This window comes from Lissotriton vulgaris, chromosome 1_1 (genome assembly GCF_964263255.1).
Source record: "Lissotriton vulgaris chromosome 1_1, aLisVul1.2, whole genome shotgun sequence".
Taxonomy (NCBI): Eukaryota; Metazoa; Chordata; class Amphibia; order Caudata; family Salamandridae; genus Lissotriton; species Lissotriton vulgaris.
In genome coordinates this window covers 794,731,855-794,742,611 of record NC_141685.1, presented here as the reverse complement: position 1 = coordinate 794,742,611, position 10,757 = coordinate 794,731,855, and positions in this window count along the sequence as shown.

Genomic DNA, 10,757 nt, shown 5'->3' with positions numbered 1-10,757 from the left:
CGAGGGCCTCAACGCTCTCCTCCATGTTGGGGAACCATATCTTCTCACGCATCCTCGCTTTCATCCTGCGGGTGCCTTGGTGTCCTTCGTGTGCCAGGGTGGTTGCTCTCTCTTGTAGTGCCTTGGGGATGACCACGCGAGCTCCTCTCAGTACTAGACCATTGTCAGCGCAGCTGAGGTCATTGTGGATCTTCCAGAACTGGTGTAGGCGTGTTCTGTCTGCCTCGTTCCACCCATTGGTATCTTTCAGGAAGTTTGCCCACGTTCCAGAGTGTATTGCTTCTTTCACCCTTTTGACAACTGCATCACTGTCATAGTGGGAGGTGATGACATCGGCGGTTAGTGCACAGGGGCATGCTCCCGTTGATAGCATATTGATGAACTCTTCGGTCTGGCTTTCTTGGTCTGCATTGTGTGACCCTTCTGTGAGGGGGTGGCGTGACAGAAAATCCGCCGGGTTTTTCGCCCCAGGTCTGTACACAAGGTCCATTTGGTACTGTTGAACTTGGATTGCCCAGCGTTCAATCCTTGGTGGTAGGTGAGGTGCGGTGCCTCGGAATAGGGAAATTAACGGTTGGTGGTCCGTCACCATTCTGAACGGGTGGCCAGATATGTAGAGGTGAAAGTGGGCGCAGGCCCATTTCACTGCCAGTGCCTCTCTCTCAATTTGCGAGTATCGCGATTCTGTCGTTGTCAGGGCCTTGCTTGCGAATGCCAACGGGGCCCACACCCCGGGTTCGGATTCTTGTGACAGGAGGGCTCCTAGGCCCACAGGGCTGGCATCTACCAATACCTCGGTGGGTCTCGCAGTGTTGAAGTATGCCATCGTTGTGCTGTCCAGCAGTGCCTCTTTGATTCGGTGAAATGCTTTGTCTTCAGATTCCATCCATTTCCATGAGCTGTCTTTCTTCGTCAGGTTTCTCAAAGGCTCTGCGATTGTGGCTAGATTGGGTATAAATCTTGCACAGTACTGTGCCATCCCTAAGAAACTCCTCACTTCGGACGCGGTTGAGGGTGCTGGAGCGTTCTTGATAGCGTGGGATTTGCGGGGGTCCACCTTCACTCCGTCTGAATCAAACACGTATCCGAAGAATTCTATTGATTTTCTGAAGAACTGGCATTTGTCTTTGTGTAATGTAACACCATACTGTGCGAGTCTCTGTAGGGTAGCTTTCAGTCTTTTGTGGTATTCCTCACTCGTTTTGGCATGGATTAAGATATCGTCGCTGACATTCAGCACTCCTTCAAGTCCGGATAAGATTTCTTTGATTGTATTTTGAAAGATCTCGGCTGCGGAAGATATGCCGAAATTTAGTCGCTTGTATCGTCTCAGCCCCAGGAGCGTTGAGAATGTTGTAATGTAGCGGCTCTCTTCCGCTAGTCTGAGCTGATGATATCCTGCGTTAAGGTCCAACTTAGAGAACCACTGGGCCCCATTCAAGTCCGTCAGGATGTCATCTACTGTTGGGGTGAGGTGCTGTTCCCGTCGAATGGCTTTGTTCGGGATCCTCATATCTATGCAGATGCGGATTTTACCTGGTTGGCGTGGCTTCTCGGCTATTACCATCGGGGATACCCACGGTGTCGGCCCTGATACTTTCTCAATCACACCTTGTTCTTCAAGTTGGTTAAGCTCCTTTTCTACGGCGGTGCGCAGGTGGAATGGTATCCTTCTGTGCCTCAGTGCCACTGGTTGAATGGCGGGGTCGATGTGTAATTTGATCGGCAGTCGTTTGATGGTACCGAGGCCTTCAAAGAGTGTGGGGAACATTTCCAGGATGTCTTCCGTTTGGAGTGCTTTGACGGCGTTTGCAAACGCAATGAGGCGGAGGTCTTCCGCTGTGTTGCTTCCTACGAGTAGATCTGCTTCTTTGTCTATTACATGGAAGGTCGTCGTCAGTTCATTGTCTTCCGCTTTCACTTGGACTACCATCTTCCCTCGGAGCGGGAGGGGTTCTTGGCTGCCGTATGTTAGTATTCGTGCCTTCGAGGGGACTAGCTTGGGTCTTGGCTTCAGTGCTTTATAGTGTTGGATTCCCATGACATTCACGGTGGCTCCCGTGTCAATGACGCCAGTCGCTGGAGATCCGTCGATATGTATTTGGCATTTTGGCTGAGGCCTTCGCCGTCTCTTTAGTTCACTTACGAATGATACGTAGTAACATTCATCTTCATCCTCTGTGGAGGATTCGTTGAATTGGGCTTGTCTTGGTGATCTGTTCGATCGAGACGACGTTGCCTCGTCTAGTGATAGCTGCCTCACGGCTCCTGTGATTGGCTTTCTTCCTGACGCTCCTCTTCCTCGGGAGCCACCCCTGCACACGCTTGCGAAATGGTTGGGTATTCCGCATTTTGAACATGTTTTGCCACGTGCCGGGCAGCCATCTTGGTTGTGTTCTTCTCTGCCACAGTATCCGCATGGTGTTCGGCGTGGCGTCCTGGTCGGCCATCTTCCTCTGCTTCCCTGACCGGCGCCGCGGACTGCGTCTACCCTTTCTGTCTTCACCACGGTTCCTGCTTCTGCCCGTGGGTTCAGGGCTGCTTCCATTGCTGTCGCACGTGCATCCGACAGCTCGTGGGACCTGGCAAGGATCAATATTTCTTCAAGTGTAATGCGTGGTTGCCTTAGGATCAATGTCCTCAGGTGCTTGTTGCGACAACCTTGAATGAGCTGTGCAGTCACTTCCTTCTTTTCGTCATCATCAGTGCACGTGCTTATGAGATCTCTCAATCGCGCATGGAACGCGTCCATAGTTTCTCCTTCCCTCTGTTTGGATTGGCGGAATTTGAACCGCTCATAGTGTGGGTTTAGCTGGGGGTCGAAATGTGCGTTCAGCGCGTTGACCGCTGCGTCATAGTCATCGTCATCCCCCGTGTCTGGTAGGTGTTTGAATAACTTGTATACTTCTGTGCCCCCAAAGTGTAACAACAGGGATCTCTTTACTTCGTTATCCTTCTCCCTGGTAGCAGTGAAGTAGTTGTTGAGCTGTCCTAGCCACACGGCCCATCTGGGAGCTGCTGTGCCCGGGTCTATCAGTTCGCTGAAGGGTGGTAATGCTTGGATCTGTGAGTGAACTGACGGTACTGGCGGCTGTGTTCCGAGGTTAATCGCCTGTGCTGGGGGTCCTGCTGGCTGAGCCTGGCCGGCTCCTTGCTGTACTCCACCAGTCGCCCCTCCTGGGTTCGTGGTCATTTTGGTGGCTTGGCGCTTTCCCCATAGGCGTCTTTCTTTTGGATTGCTGGTTGCACTTGCTTGTGCTTGTTGGCGTTTGTTTCGGCCAGTGCTTGTTGGATTGCTGGTTGCACTTGCTTATGCTTGTTGGCGTTTGCTTGGGCCAGTGCTTGTTGGATTGCTGGTTGCACTTGCTTATGCTTGTTGGCGTTTGCTTGGGCCAGTGCTTGTTGGTGCTGCCCTTCGCGTGTGCCGTGACGTGGTTGGCAGCCTCGCTGGAGTGCTTGCGTGCTCGCTGGGCCCCGCGGTCGTTAGGACCGAGGCTCTCTTTCTCTTTTCGCGCTCTTCTGGGGCCGGGCCTCCTTGACGACGTCAGCGCCTCACTTCTGCGCATGCGCGAGCTACCGGGCCTGCTGCTGGATCGCCGTCTTCGGTGTGTTCCTGCGCGTGGGCCGATTTGCCGCTGCCGTTGCCGGTGCCACACGCAGCTTCTTGCATACGCTGCTTACCGGTAAGGAGGTCGTTGTAGTGGGTGACGGGCTGGTTTCTGTTGCCGCCCTTGCCTCGCTCCAGAGCTGTGGCCGGAGTGTGTGGGCAGTTGTTGCTCGGGCATGCGGCGTTGTGGCCTGGTGCTGTTCGATCTAGGTGCATCCCACCCTCGTCGCCAGTGTGGGGGTGTGAAGGCCTGACTAGGCCTCGGGCGCTGCGCTGCCTGCGGAGCCAAAGTAATGGACACACACACACTGCTACGCTGGTGTGGACCGGAAGTGCCGTGCCACCTCCGTCCCTTTATTTAAAGCTTTCTGGCCTCGCCTGGCCAGAAAGTGATACATTGTGGGTAGTGCTTCCGGGGGCTCAACCTGAGACCCTCGGAGCACTAGAGCGCTACATGCAGCACAGCGGGGGTTAAGGCGTGCATCACACTGGCACAGCGGAGGATCAGCCATGGCAGGGGGGGGGCGCTAGTGTCTGGCGGGGCCACACGGGCAGTACCACCAGGGCCCAATATGCGTGCAGGTGCTGCAGGTGGTGCGGCGCACGTCATATCAGGGAAAGCATAGGCCAGAGTTGACGACCTCGAGGTCGGGAACCCAGTTCGGGTTCCCTGCTGGGACGCTTAACACCGGGTGATACTGACAAATTACTCAATCTCCCTGCGCACACTAAAAGTCCTGTCACGCTTCCCATCCTAGCGACTCTGCCACCACAATTAAACCCCAACCAATCCGCCGAAGGGCCAGCTACCACGGGCCTATCATCCCCCAACGACGAGCCTGAACTCTGTTAACTTGTGCACTGCCCCGATGTGCCTGAATGTGTTGGGGGGTCATGGAGGCCTGTGCGTATCCCCACTGACCGCGCGACAGCTGAGAGGACCCGAGATTATGCCGCTGGGTGTTGTTGCCTCGTGGTGGCCTGCGTGAATTAATCATCTAAACAGGCTTCTTTAACCTGCGAGTGCGAAACAGGGACATTCCACCCAGCATCCCGCTACTCGTGTTTGCACGGCCCCTGCTATTGCAGGAAAGCACACGGCCAAAACCCCCGAATCTACTCTCAGGACCAAAGCGCTCATGTCAGGGACATGTTCCTCACACGCCGAGGCAGGCGTGGGTGCCAAGCGAGTGTTGCCCACATTAGGCCATTGCGTATGCGGCTCATATGCAACCCAATCCCTTCACCGGCCAGCCCGCTCGGGCCAGACTACCCCACCGCAGCAGCGCCCCCAGGGCGGCCTCACCCAGCAGAGCTCAGGACGCATCGGCCGCCGGCGGCACAGCTAGGAACGAGGCAGTGGGGGTGGGGGTTACAACACTCACCTCGCACTCAAAGGCTTGCCCCACGACAGATGGCCAACGATGCCAGCACCTTGCCCTGAGGTCCGAATGCAGCAAGGGGTCAGGGCGTGCACATGCCAAAGCGATCCTAAGACGGCGTGTGTGACGATCAAAAGAGATCGCCAAAATGGTGGGGGAGGGATATATACCCTCCCCAAGTCCTGATCGCCCATGAAGTGACGCCCCCGTACGCCGCTACCAGGCTGGAGGGGGGGGGGGGGGGTGACTCCAACCAGGGGGTGTGGGGTGCCCAGGTGACACTAGAGAGCTGACCTCTCTAGTGGCCCCCTGTGGGTGCCTCGACCAGCTGCATTTCATTTTGTGTAATGAGTTAACTTGCTTTGTGTATATAAACACATTTATCATGTTTTAGTGTGCGCTACAATTATTATAGAAGTCCTTAAGTATCATCATGTCTTGCCTTTAGCTCCGCCCCTAGCCCCGCCCACTCACCACACCTCTGACTCATTTGAATGAGTACCTGCAGCAAGGCTCAGAGGGCACTAACCAGCTCCTGGAAGGAAGTAAGATTCCTTCATCGTCCGTCACCTGCCAAACAGAAGATGCTCACCTCAGTGTTCCCTGGACTGCCCCAGGCAGAGGTGGGCGCTGGATGGCAGACGCTGCTGAAAGCCAGGCCAATCGCACTGCTGGCCCCACAGGTGCAGAGTGGGGTTGCGCCAGGGACTGTTCGTAAAGCGCTGAAGGAGAGGATTCAGCCTGCACTTCCAAAGCCACAGGGTCCTCTAGGGTGACCACCGTCCGTAAATTTCACGGACAGTCCGTAAATTGGACCTCACGTCCGTTGTCCGTGAGGATCCTTTTTACGGACGCCTTTTGACCGTAATTTTAGGCATTGCAGGGAACAGAGCTGTTCCCCTGCAAAAGTCCTCAGCTCCCTGATGGGGCCGCCTCGCACTCCTCTGAGCACGAGAGCAACCCCACCCCACCCATTGTCATTCTGTGTGTGGCTGATTGCCACATATAGAATACCAATGGGCCAGTTTAGGCTGGCACAGCATGTGGTGGCCTCTTCCAGCCAGGTCCAGGCCAGGGCATTGTCACATGGAAGGGCAAAAACGCCCATGGTGCTGCCAGGTGAGAGTCCAGTTAACCAAAAGAAGGCAGTGAAAGAAGTTCACAAGGAAAGGATTATAGTTATAGTATAGCAGCCATAGTTGTTGCTTTTTTTATTTTATGCAGCTAACAACCATTAACAAAGCCAATAGTTCTGGCTTGTAGTAAGTGTAACGTTACTTGTATTAGATATCTGGATGCAATGACAGAAGCAACACAAATACCAGTCGGACAGCACATTATATTATGCACAGATTTTTTGCTTATGTGTTTTAAGCACCCTTTTGGAGAGACCCCCTAGTTTTTACATCCCACTTAAAGCTCTGGAAACAACACCATGTCACAGTCGCCTCACGTCCAGGCACTGTGCATCATGCTATAGAGGAGGCCCAAGGGGGAGACAAGCATCTTACCCTTTGTGGCGTGTAAGGTCAAGGCCCTACACGTGGTGAAGGGACTATGAATAAGGGACACGGACTCTGGGTATATGGTTAGCCGGAAAGACTCCGAGCGGTCTTCCGCCTTGTTTATTTATACCCCGGTGCGAGCCCGCCCCGGGGTATGCGTGCATGCGTGTATGTTTTTGCTACAATGTATGGGAGAGCCCGAGTGGCTCTCTACATCCCTCCTTCAATTTAGTTCAGTCCTTACAGCAATCACGCGTTTCTTGACTCACGGAGATGTCCAGGCAAAGTCTCTCAGATTCTGGCTGGGTCTCGGGTTGGGCCGCAGATTGTAACGTTGGTTCCGGGCACACGGCGATCCTGCAACCCCAGCCGGGGTAGTCCCTGCATTCTCGCCACTGGGGGCCGCGCAGGGTCGGTTGTTCTCGACGGTGGAGTTTTGCGGTGCCATTCTGGGCAGACTCTCTCCTCTGGGCTCAGTTATGGGTGACGCCGGTGGTGACCTTCCGAGATCCAGACTTCCATCATCTGCTGCCTCCGGACCTTCTGCGGTGTGTTGGTCTCCAGTTGCCTCACTAGCTTTTTTAAAGCATGACACGTTGCGGGTCACCACTTGTCCATTTCGCCTGGCAGTCACCATTGTTCCTTGAACCTTGTCCACGATCCACACCTCCGATTCATAAGGCGTGCAGAATTTCCACCCCGGGTGGCGATCTCGCACTATAACCGTGTCTCCCTCCTTCAGAGTGGGCTCCTTGGCATGGCGATACTCACTCGCCTTCTGGTTGGTGGTTCGCCTCCGGGCTTGAATGACCTCAGCATCTCTTTCCTCAGGTACCCAGGTACTGTCTGTCGGAATGCTATCACGGGGTGCTCTCTTGAATAACACATGGGCGGGAGCACATCTTGTGGTGCTGTGAGGCGTCTGCCGATAAGCCCCTAGAAATTGATCGAGGGCTATTTCCGGATCTTCCCCACTGTCCACTGCGATCCTCAGGGCTCTGTTGAGTGTTCTCATTAGTCTTTCGACTTCCCCGTTTGACTGGGGCCACAACGGGGTGATTTTTCTATGCTTGATCCGGAGGCTCTCGAGATAGTTCTGAAATTCTCTCCCTTGGAAGGGGGGCTCATTATCAGACTTGATTTCATCCGGGAGTCCCATGGTGGCGAAGATGCGACTCAACACCTTTTTGACTTGGGGAAACGCTGTTGAAGATATGAGCTCCACTATCGGGAATTTCGAGAACGAGTCGACCAGGGCCAACGTGTGTCGGCCATCAAGAAAGCTCCCGAAGTCTATGTTGAGATGGGTCCAGGGCGTCTGAGGTGCATCCTCTGTGATCACCGGCGCTGGGGCCGGGTCACTGCCCATGATTGTGCAGGCATGGCAGGATCATATCATCGCGTCAACTTGACTGTCCATGGCGGGGAACCATACCTTGCTTCTCAGACGTGCTTTTGTCTTGGCCATTCCCTGATGGCCTACGTGTGCCAGAGCTAACGCTCTTGGTTGGAGACTCTCAGGCATTACGATGAGATGTCCTCTGAGGATGACTCCTTCATCCCCCACACTCAGCTCACTCCGGTTTTGCCACAGCTGTTGTCGCGCATGGCTCACTTCTAGTCGAAGGCTCGGTGCTCCATCAAGGAAATGGGCCCAGCGGTTTTCCTCCAGAGCCTGGCGAACTCTTACTAGCGTCTCGTCCGTGGCGGTCGCTTCTCCTATTTCCTTCAGCGAGATCATGTGGACGAACTCTTCAGCTTCTACGCCTTCTTCTCGTCGTGGATATTGGCTGACGACATCAGGGTGGCGGGATAGGTAGTCAGCCGGATTGTGTGCCCCAGGTCGGAACACAATCCTGAAGTTGTAACCTTGGTGCTGGACAGCCCAGCGTTCGATACGTGGGGGTGCCAGCCTGGATGATCCTGCGAACAATGGCAGTAGCGGCTTGTGGTCCGTCACACCGGTGAACTCCTGCCTGCACAGGTAAAGATGGAAATGTTGACATGCCCATTTTATGGCCAGGGCTTCTCTTTTGATCTGGGCATACCTGGTCTCGGTGTCCGACAGCACCTTGCTGGCGTATGCGACTGGTTTCCACCCTTCTGGTCCATATTCCTGCAGGAGCACCGCCCCCAGGCCCACTGGGCTGGCATCGACGATCAGTTCTGTTCGGCGGCGGGGCTGGAAATAGGCCATGACGGTGTTGTCTAGGAGGCTGGCTTTGATGTTTTGAAATGCATTGTTGGCGGCTACTGTCCATTCCCACTTGTGGTCTACTCGCGTGAGGGCTCTGAGGGGTTCTACCAGCGCGGCCAGGTTGGGTATAAACCAACCACAGTAAGTGGCCATGCCTAAGAAACTGCGCACTTCGGTGGGGTTTCTTGGGGTGCTCGCTGCCTTGATCGCCTCTGCCTTTTTGGGATCCACTTTCAGACCTTCCCGCGTGAACGTGTAGCCGAAGAAGTCTATTGACTCTTGATAAAAGGAGCATTTCGACCGGTGTAGGGTTAGTCCGCTGTCCACAAGCCTTTGGAGGGTGGCCCTCAGGTGCGCGTGGTGTTCCTCGAGGGTTGCCGAGTAAACTAATATATCGTCACTGAGGTTGATCACTCCACTCAGTCCGGATAGTACTTCCCGTATGGCGTTTTGGAACACCTCCGCAGCAGAGGAGACGCCAAAGCTTAATCGTTTGTAGCGTCGAAGTCCTACATGGGTCGAGAAGGTAGTGATATACCTACTTGCTGGTTCCAATTCGAGCTGATGGTATCCCGAGTTGAGGTCTAGTTTCGCCCCATTCAGATCGGCCACTATATCATCCATAGTAGGGGTGATGTGTCGTTCTCGCTTGACGGCTGCATTAGGCAGCCTCATGTCCACACACAACCTGATCGCCCCAGGTTGTTTCGGCTTTGGTGCTACTACCAGCGGGGAAACCCAGGGTGTCGGGCCCGACACCTTTTCTATGACGCCAAGGTCTTCCAGTTTCCGGAGTTCTTCTTCGACTTGCGGCCTCAGGTTGAATGGCACCCTCCTGTGTCGGAGGGCTACCGGCCGAACTGATGTGTCTATGTGCAGCTTGAATTTCCGTCCTTTGAGTTTTCCGAGGCCTTGAAACAACTCTGGTAAGTCCTTCACTGCCCTGGCTCTCGGACCAGCTGGCTTGAACTTTCCTCCCCTACATACTGCGGCGAAATGGTTCAACCGCCCGCATTTTAGGCATGTCTTTCCTTTCACATGTGGCCGTCGTAGGATGGTCTTCACCACAGTATCCACACTGGTTTCCTCGTGAGGGGGTGCTTCGTGGGCGAGTGGCTGGGAATCTTCTCTGGATTGCGTCAATTCTCCCCTCCTTAATCGGTGTCGTCCTCGCGGCGGCCGGGGCGTTCACCGGTGTGCGTAGTGCAGTCTCCATCTCCTCCGCCCTTGCGTCGGATAGCTCGTGTGACCTGGCTAGGACCAGTATTTCATCTAGCGATATGCCCGGTTGGTGGAGAATGAGTTTTCTCAGGAGTTTTGACTTGCAGCCCACTATGATTTGGTCTCGGATTTCCTCCCGTGGGTTGGTGAATGGGCAGGTGCTCGCAAGCCGGCGTAGCCTGGCGTAGTACATGTCGACGGACTCCGTCTCCGTTTGCCATGCTCGTTTGAATTTGAACTTTTCAAAATCATTGTTGAGCTGGGGATCAAAGTGCGCGTTAAGTGCCGCGACCGCAGCGTCATAGTCATCTCGGGTCCCGTGTTGGGGAGCGATTCGAATAGCTCGTAGATCTCTGGCCCACCGTACAGGATGAGGAGCGACCTTTTTACAGTTCCATCCGTCTCCCTGGTGCCCTTGAACCCACGCCTACCATATCATCGCTGCGGTTGCAGGGTCTGCCGCCTCGCTAAACGGGGGAATGGGTGCTGCGCCAGAGTGTAGGTGGGTGGATGTCATCAGTGTGGGGGCTCCGGCTTGGTTCTGGGCCTATGGCGGTGGCGCGGCTATCACTAGTGATGGGTTTTGGCCTGCCCCATCTTGGCTCGCTCCTGGCACTGTTACTGACATAGTTCAGCCCTCCCATGGCCCTTCTAGAGCTTTCAAGTTGGTCCCCGTGCGGTGGAGCCTCTAACCCGGGTGTTCCGGCTGGCCAGGGTATGGGATTGATGTGAGGATGCTTGCGCTGCCCCTTGTTCCCTTCAGGGTGAGTTTGACAGCCCTGCGCTTGGCTTAGCCCATGCTTGTTTAGCGTGCTGGGGCAGGGCTGGGGGTGTGACACGGGCGT